Source organism: Pristis pectinata, chromosome 45 (genome assembly GCF_009764475.1).
Source record: "Pristis pectinata isolate sPriPec2 chromosome 45, sPriPec2.1.pri, whole genome shotgun sequence".
Classification (NCBI taxonomy): Eukaryota; Metazoa; Chordata; class Chondrichthyes; order Rhinopristiformes; family Pristidae; genus Pristis; species Pristis pectinata.
In genome coordinates this window covers 1,983,971-1,992,409 of record NC_067448.1, presented here as the reverse complement: position 1 = coordinate 1,992,409, position 8,439 = coordinate 1,983,971, and the positions used below count along the sequence as shown (strand labels likewise).

The following is an 8,439-nucleotide window of genomic DNA, read 5'->3' as shown; positions in this document are numbered from 1 at the left end:
ATTTCCACACGGGGGGCATAATACCAAAATATTTCCGAGCATAATTAGGCCGTTCGGCCCATCGAGTATTCTCTGCCATTCAATAATTACTGATATTTTTTTCAACGCTATCCTCGTGCCTTCACCCCGGAATACTAAATTCCCTGGTCTGTCAAAAGCCTATCGACCTCTTGTCTTAAGTATTTGGCCTTTGTGGCAACGAATTAGGCAAATTCCAACGATTTCCACCAAGCTCTGGCTGAAGAGATTCCACATCATCTCAGTTTAAAGGGACGTCCCTGTTTTTTCAGCCAGTGTCCTCGGATCCCAGAGTCTCCTACTAATGGAAAGATCATGCCCTGGTTGACACCGATACTGTAGCTGATATCGTATTGGGGAGAAGTATTGATCCGAAATACAATCCCATCCATCAGCTGCTAGACGCCCTTCCGATTCACTGTTGAGTTTATCGAGGGTCGGCCGGCGGAAGGGGAACACCGTGTGATACAGTGTATCAGCTGGGATTCACTCAATATCTTACTCCTTGTGGGAGCATGTCAGAGACTAAGTTTCAGTGGTTTGTCACTTCTCCCGAAACGCCAATTAAACAGGAGTCTGGGAACCCTCCAATTATTTCCGTAAATAATCAGTAAATTGGTAGATATTTCACAGAGAGAGAGAGAGAGAGAGAGAGAGAGAGAGACAGACAGACAGACAGACAGACAGACAGACAGACAGACTTAGAGACAGGCGGAGAGCTGACGGATGGAAGAGACTGTGTTCAGTGTGAAGTAGGAGTGGTACGGTGTTCCCGTTATCAGTTGTTGTCCCCGGATGAGCCGACACATGGGGCTGGATGTTTTCTGACTGCAACATAATCCAGGATTATTGCAATAGCTGTTCAAGACAGTTACTATGGACAATTGCGCTAACGACCGAAAAGGCCCCTTCCTGATGACAGAACAGACAAGATAGCCCTGGGGAGCCATTAGGGACATATTCCAAAATTGCCTGTCTGTCTGAGATGGAAGTGGGGACTTTCCTTGCGTAAACTGAAGATGATAACCGTTGCACTGCGGAAACCGGCTGTAATAAAGTTTAAACCCATGTCGGAATTGCTGACTGTCACCTACTGTGCCATGTGTCTGTGCGTTGCCAGGCTTGGTCATTCTTCACTGAAACAACATCAGTTATGTCCTGAAGCAAAAGCTCTCAACGTGTCACTGACCACAGTTAACCGCAGCCGCTGGAAATTCAGCTGAGTGACACAGCGTCACGGATACAGGCTGCGTGTGGAGGGAGCGTGTGTATTGACATCCTGAGGGACAGCAACAGGGTGTGGACACAAGATGGTGACAGGATCTTAACAACGTAGTTATTTGCGTCACTGCATACTCGAATGTTTGTTAGTTTGACCGTCGTAAAGTGAGGACGGGGTTCTTCCGATCCCCGAGATCGGGAGAATTAGACAGACACGAGGTCAGACGGAGAGAGCTGGAGACACACCGTTCGACAGAGAACTGGCTGCGAGAAGGAAGCAACCTGTTCCGCAGAACCGTCAGTAACGTATCCAGTCTTTTCCTTTATTCCTGAACAACAGCTGTAATTACAACTCTGAATTTAGTTCCGCAGCCCGTTGAACAGCCTCCTGGATTCATTCCTGAATTCAGTGCACATTCCTCCCCGCTGCATTTTGCAGCGAAACTTGTGATCAAAACGAATGGTGGAGGGGGCGAGGAGGTGAGAAATAATCATAGTGATGGGCAGCGAAGGAATGAACAGAAGATCAGGTTCAGAGTCACAGAGATGGAAAGCACAGACACAGCCTTCCGGTCCAATCGTCCATGCCGACTGTGATACTGATCTACGCTGCTACCATTTGCCCCTTTCGGATTGCATCCCTCCATTCTGTTGTTATCCAAGGGAATGTACGTCTTAAAGAATGAGACCGTAAGCAGTGGAAGTCCTGATGACAAAAAGAAACATGTACCGGACAGTTGCCCATCGAGGCTGTGCTGTTAAGATGTTTACATGAAAGGGAAAATTACGCTGAATTGGGGAACAGTCTCGCCACAAACGATTTGATAAAACAATAAGGCGCTCATGACTCCGATGTGATTCGAACGCGCAACCTTCTGATCTGGAGTCAGACGTGTTGCCGTTGCGCCGCGAGGTCGCGTAGTGAAGTTAAAATGTGTCGCCGGAATTGTTTGAGAAAGATCTCTTCCTGCTCACCTCCCCACCCGGGACCTCGAATATGTTCCGCAACCCTCTGTTTCTCTGACACGCCATATCACTACTCTCTCTTTTCCTCTCCCAAACACTATCCACACCCCTTTCTCTATTTATCTAACCATCTGTCGATCTACCCCTCCGTTCATTTGCATTTCGATGCAATCTGTTAATTTTACGGCATAGCTGGACTCCAGTTGACTCATCATGTCCAAATCGTGTTATTTATCCGAATTCGTGGTAACAACACAGAATTTTTGGAAACGCCAACGTCAACTGTCTGCCAGACTGAAGAAATATTTGTCATCACGGTGTAATTTCCGCCTCGGAGGGGACTTCTATGCGTTGTCAGTGAAGCACAGAATGAATGAACTTTGAGATGTTATCTCAGGACGGATCGGTAGGTGGCAGTGTGGCCGAGACTAGGCATGTTTTAGAATTCAGCACAGTACTACAGGTAAACTGGTCTGGAAAGCAACCGAAACGTTTTCAGCAAAGGCCAGAACCGTTGAAGCAGGCTACAGGAGGTTTAACGTGCCGTACGAACAGTTGGACAATAGCTTCAGTGATATGAAGTTTTACATTAGTACTTTCCACGGGTGGGTTCGGTTGCCACTTTTCCACGGGTGGGCGATTGGTCCATGCGATGTTCTGACTGGTTCAACCAATTTTACTGCCACCCCCTCGATACTTTTCCCACCATCACGCAGGAGATGACCGTTGAAGATTACAAGAACAGAAATTGACGATTAGACATGTTCACAAGAAGCATTAACAAGTAGCGAATGAATATCGGAATAATGCGAGGGATGGGCGATCGGTGTTTCTGTTCCTCTTTTCCTTTATGTTCTCAGTTCTAGTACCTTAACAGCGAATGAAAGTGGAAATGGGAACCGGTTCCGATGGAACTAGGACGTGAGTGCAAGTGACCGAATAAGTTGCGACCTAAATGCGATGTTTTGATTAATATGAAAGATTTGCCGGGGCAAATTAAGAACACAGATTTCCGCTGACGGGGGAATCCACAACAAATATTTATCGAGCCTGGTGAGGGCTGATGGCAGGAGGCAATTGTCCACACACACGTTACGGACTGTGCTGTGAACTCACTTCTTCGGTAAGAAGGCATCGGATATCCGTTCTCCCAGAGCAGCTCTGTCCAGTTAATCTTACGTTGCATTCTCATGTGGATAAAAGTAAATTGCAGTCTGTTTAGAGCCAAGCATGGAAGATTTCCTTCATCTGTGCTCTCACATAATACAAACGAGAGACATTGGAACGTCATGAACAGTACTTGACAAGTTATCTCTTTGTAGGCAATTCGGGTTTCAAAAGGTGATGGGAGAACGAAGCTTCCTCATCTCTCATCCGAGGCAACTTATTCTCCACAGTTTCAGCATCGCAGACTAATTTTTCAGTTGTCACCAGGCCTGCACGAACACCCAACAAGAATCAACGAGAAGATCCGCAGCTGCCCCCAAGACACGTGTGCAAAGTCCACAAAGTGACTCAGAGATATCCACCAATGATTGAGGCTGGTGGAAAGATGGTAGGATGCTCGTCGGCGAGAAGTGATTCATGTCTGGTTTGACCTGAAAATTTAACAACGACATTCAACAGATCACTAACTTATTAATGACCAACAACAGACTCCCGCCACAGTGTGTGGGGGCTCCTTCAGTCAGGCCGTGCCATATCTGCCCTTCTGCACTTTTCCAACAAATTCCAAGTGAATCTGGAGGAAGAACATCTCCGCATTTTTAAAATATTCTCTGCTTTTATCCCTCGCCTGTGAAATTGGGTCAATTCATCACGTTGGTGGATCGCTTCCGTTTGCCCCACCGACTGCGATGGTTCTGCATTGCTGGGACCTTTTCTCCGTGTTCTTGTCCTCTAAAACTGCGAATTAACTTGTTCCATAAAATGCATTCATGTTTCCTGACCCACCGATATTCAACAAAGATCAGCAGCGGCTCGTTGATCTAGGGGTATGATACTCGCTTAGGGACACGTTTGGGCTGATGTGCGAGAGGTCCCGGGTTCAAATCCCGGACGAGCCCTGTTTTGTTTCAGAAGCAGCGATTTGCTTCGTACTTCTTATCACTGACGCAAGGTAATTGACTAACAACTGAGCAAGACTGGAAATGTGTTGTGAGTTGCAAAGAGTTTGTCTGCACGGTGAGCCTGTGGAAAATGATGGATCTGCATGTTGATGGGCGTTGTTGGCACTGATGTGGAAGAGCCCGAAATAGAGAAGGGCAGCGAACATTCCGGACACCTCCTACTATTTTTGGCCAGAACACAAGTGGTTCGAAGTTGCAGACAATTTAACCGACATTGACGGAAATTGGGGCCCAATCCCGAATTCAACGCCCTCACTCACATCGATCGTTTTACTGTGTCGTCACTGTGGGATGGCGAGAGCTGGAATTTTAACTCTGACCTCAAGGGAGTCGCCGAGAGAGCGATCCCTGCGGAAAGTGGAAAGAGAGTGAAGGGGAAGAGGTGCCCAGTGGTGGGATCCCGTTGGAGGTGGTGGAATTTGCGGAGAATGATGCTTTGGATGCACAGACTGAAAGGGTGGCATGTGAGGACAAGTGGGACCCTGTCCTTTTCATGGTCGAGAAAATGAAAGGGTGGAGTTACCGGAAGTTTGAGAAATTGATGTTGAGGCCGTCAGGTTGGAGACTCAAGGTGCAATATGGGGTGTTGTTTCTACAACCCGCGTTTGGCCTCAAGAGGGCAGTAGAGGAGGCCATGGATAGACATGTCAGTATTGCAGTGGAATGTGGCATTGAAGTAGTTGGCCACTGGGAGGTCCTGGCTGTTACGGCGGGTGGAGCCAAGGGCTTGATGAAACGGACACCCAATCTGTGACGGGCCTCACCGATGTACCGGAGGCCGCAGAGGGAGCACCGGATGGAAGAAATGAACACTCGCTATAAGGCGCAAGACTCAAGGAATGAAATTACTTCCGTGCCAAAGTGGGTCTTCTGGTCTGAAACTGGTGGGCGTGTGTTCCAATCGCACTCCTGACCTCTGCTGATTTTTACATTTTTACATTTTTAGTTTTGCCTTTTCCGCCGAGGTCAATTATTTCCAGTGAATAGGACCAGAGCTGTTTCAGCAGATAAAGAAGTGGGGAAATAATCATCGCTTGTTTCTTTCACAGCGGATCGGAATGCAACGGAGAAACTGCGGGCTTTGATGGGTGAGGGGGCGTTGGTGAGGAGAGTTCGTGGCATCTTCTCAACCCTGGCCATTGGTTGAACAGAGTGACGTTGATGCCGTTTGGATAGGTTGTTGGTGACTGTTTTGTTATTGTTTTGTTGAAATGAAGTGCGGGAACAAAGATTTGACGACATACTAAGTCGCCGTTCCAACTTATACACCTGCCCGGGAGCTCAGTCCCCTGGGTTTAAAGCCTTGCTGAGTCTGAGAATTCCGAGACGCTCCTTCCGGTCTGGGTGACCACGTCAGCGGGAGGTACCTGAAATTCATCCACTCCAAATGATCATGTCTGCTTTGCCCCAGGCCTCAACCTCTGTTCTTGGCAATTCCACAAAGCCTTGATTTACTTGATCAGTCATACATGGATCCACGTCCTCTTTAAATCGTCCAGTGACTGATCCTTCACAACTCCACGTCGTGGAGAATCCCTCATATTGTGACATATTTCCTCGATCGTTCCTCTATGAATTGTGGAAACATCTCGACATCGCCTCAGTGATGCCCCACTAGAACCTCACACGGTTCAAAAGACCACCCCTAGTTCTGTCATGTTAAGAAGAACAGTTCATCAGCTGTTTGTCATAGCACACTCATCCCGGTAATAAGGTTAGTCCATGGCTTCTGAGCCGTCTCGAACATTACACTAACCTTCACCGAATAAACGGAGGAAAACTATACACATTCCTCCAGGGGCAACCTTACAAACCCGTAGAATTTGAACAAATATTTCCACTATTTCTAATCGCCGATCTCCTTGCAATAAATGACAATCTGCCAGTTCCTTTCCTAAATACTTGATCCACCCGCCTGCGAACCTTCTTCATCTTTTTCAATCTTTTTATTGAATTTCAAATTAATTCAAATTAATAACATAACAGTAATAATTATACATATGGTGCGAAGAGATCCGTATAAGAATAATAACGGTTAATATTTATACTCAGAAGGAGTAAAATATATAATCTGGCCCTCCAGGTCTCTTGCTAAATTAACATGATAAAAAAAGAGAAATTGTAAAGAAATTTTTTATGTGAAAAGAAAACAAATCAAAAAAAGTATAATAATAAACCAAATCAAACCAAAAACTTCAGAAAAATTGGACTGATATTTCTTCAGTTAAAAAACACATTATGATGTCGTCAGCCTCCGCTCCTCTATATTCAAAAGTTATTGAGGGATTAGAAAAAGTATGCCGAAATCACATGGAAATATTGAATAAATGGACTCCATACTTACTGAATTTTAAGCGAAGAATCAATAGTACCACTCCTAATATTTTCCAAGTTTAAACATGTTACAGTTTGAGAAAACCATTGAAATGTGGTAGGCGGTATTGGGTCCTTCCGTTTAAATAGAATGGATCTCTGGGCCATTAAGGTAACAAAAGCAATCATAAGACAAACAGAAGCGGATAAATGGCCAGAATCTATCATTGGTAACCCAAAATTGCAGTAATAGGATGGGGTTGTAGATCAATATTCAATCCAGTTAAAATAATATTAAACATGTCTTTTCAATATTTTTCCAAAAGAGGACAGGACCAAAACATATGTGTCAGGGAAGCCACCTCGGAATTACATCTGTCAGATGTAAGATTTATATTGTGATAAAAACTGTCTAACTTCTCCTTCGACATATAGGTCCTGCAAACCACCTTAAGGCGGCACGGTAGCGTAGCGGTTAGCGCAACGCTTTTACAGCGCCAGTGATCGGGGTTCGATTCCCATCGCTGTCTGTAAGGAGTTTGTACGTTCTCCCGTGTCTGCGTGGGTTTCCTCCGGGTGCTCCGGTTTCCTCCCACACTCTAAAGACGTACGGGTAGGTTAATTTAGGGGTTTAAAAAATGGGCTGCGCAGACTCATTGGGCCGGAAGGGCCTGTTACCACGCTGTAAATAAAATTAAAAAAATAAGAATTTAAAATATCAAATAGTGTCCAGCACACATTCAAGATGTATTAATTAATTGGAGAATTTTCATCCATGTCTCTGTAGCTAAGTGTATCTGGAGTTCTATATCCTATTAATTCTTAATATTATCAAGTGTCTCTCGACGTATTTTCATAATCAGATTAATAGATTTTTGCTATCAAGCCCTTCTGATAAGGATTAAAACCTAACATTTTTTCCGTAATTTCAGTTTAATATAGAATCGGAAAAGAAGGTAAAGTGACTTTTAAAAAGTTTCTAATCTGTAAATATCGAAAAAATGTGATCTCGGCAAATTGTATTCATTAGACAACTGTTCAAAAGACATGAAACAGTTATATATCAATCACAAAAGCATGTTATTCCCTTCATTTTCGATAAAGAAAAAGCTAAATCTATTGTGAATGGTTGAATGAAATAATTAGATTGGAGAGGACTTGATAAAATGAATTTATTCATTCCAAAAAAAAAACGAAATTGAAACCATATTCGTATTGTATGTTTTCTCAATTTAGTAAGTGCAATAGGGAGCGAAGCTCCTAAAATAGAAGCTAATGAAAATCCTTGCACAGATTCATACTCAAGATACACCCATCGAAGACATTGAATTACATCTAAATCTTGTGCCCAGGATATTAAATATCTAAAATTAATTGCCCAATAGTAAAATCTAAGGTTAGGCAAAGCCATACCGCCATTCCTTTTAAATTTTTGGAAAAAATTCTCACTTAACCTTGTGTTTTTATTCTGAATATATATATGAAAGAATTTTAGAACCAATAGTATTGAAAAACGATTTCGAGATGACAGTTGGAACCGCATGAAATAAATACAGAAGTTTTGGTAAAATATTCATCTTAACTGTGTTAATTTGGCCTATCAATGATAGAGACGATGGGGACCATTTAGTAACAATTGTTTTCCATGATCAATTAAAGGTAAAAAGTTAACTTTGAATAAGTCCTTATGCTTCTTGGTAATTTTAACACCCAGATACGAAAAATAATCAGTCACTAATCTAAATGGTAATTGTCTATAAATTGGGACTCGCATATTTAATGAGAAAAGTTC

General features: G+C 43.7%; 1 non-coding gene across 1 annotated transcript; it reads left to right on the top strand.

The window, feature by feature from the left end:
- Positions 1–4,182: 4,182 nt before the first annotated feature.
- Positions 4,183–4,271, top strand: trnap-agg (transfer RNA proline (anticodon AGG)). The gene is given in 2 exon segments: positions 4,183–4,218; positions 4,236–4,271. It is a non-coding gene; the product is annotated as a tRNA-Pro (tRNA).
- The last annotated feature ends 4,168 nt before the right edge of the window (positions 4,272–8,439 follow it).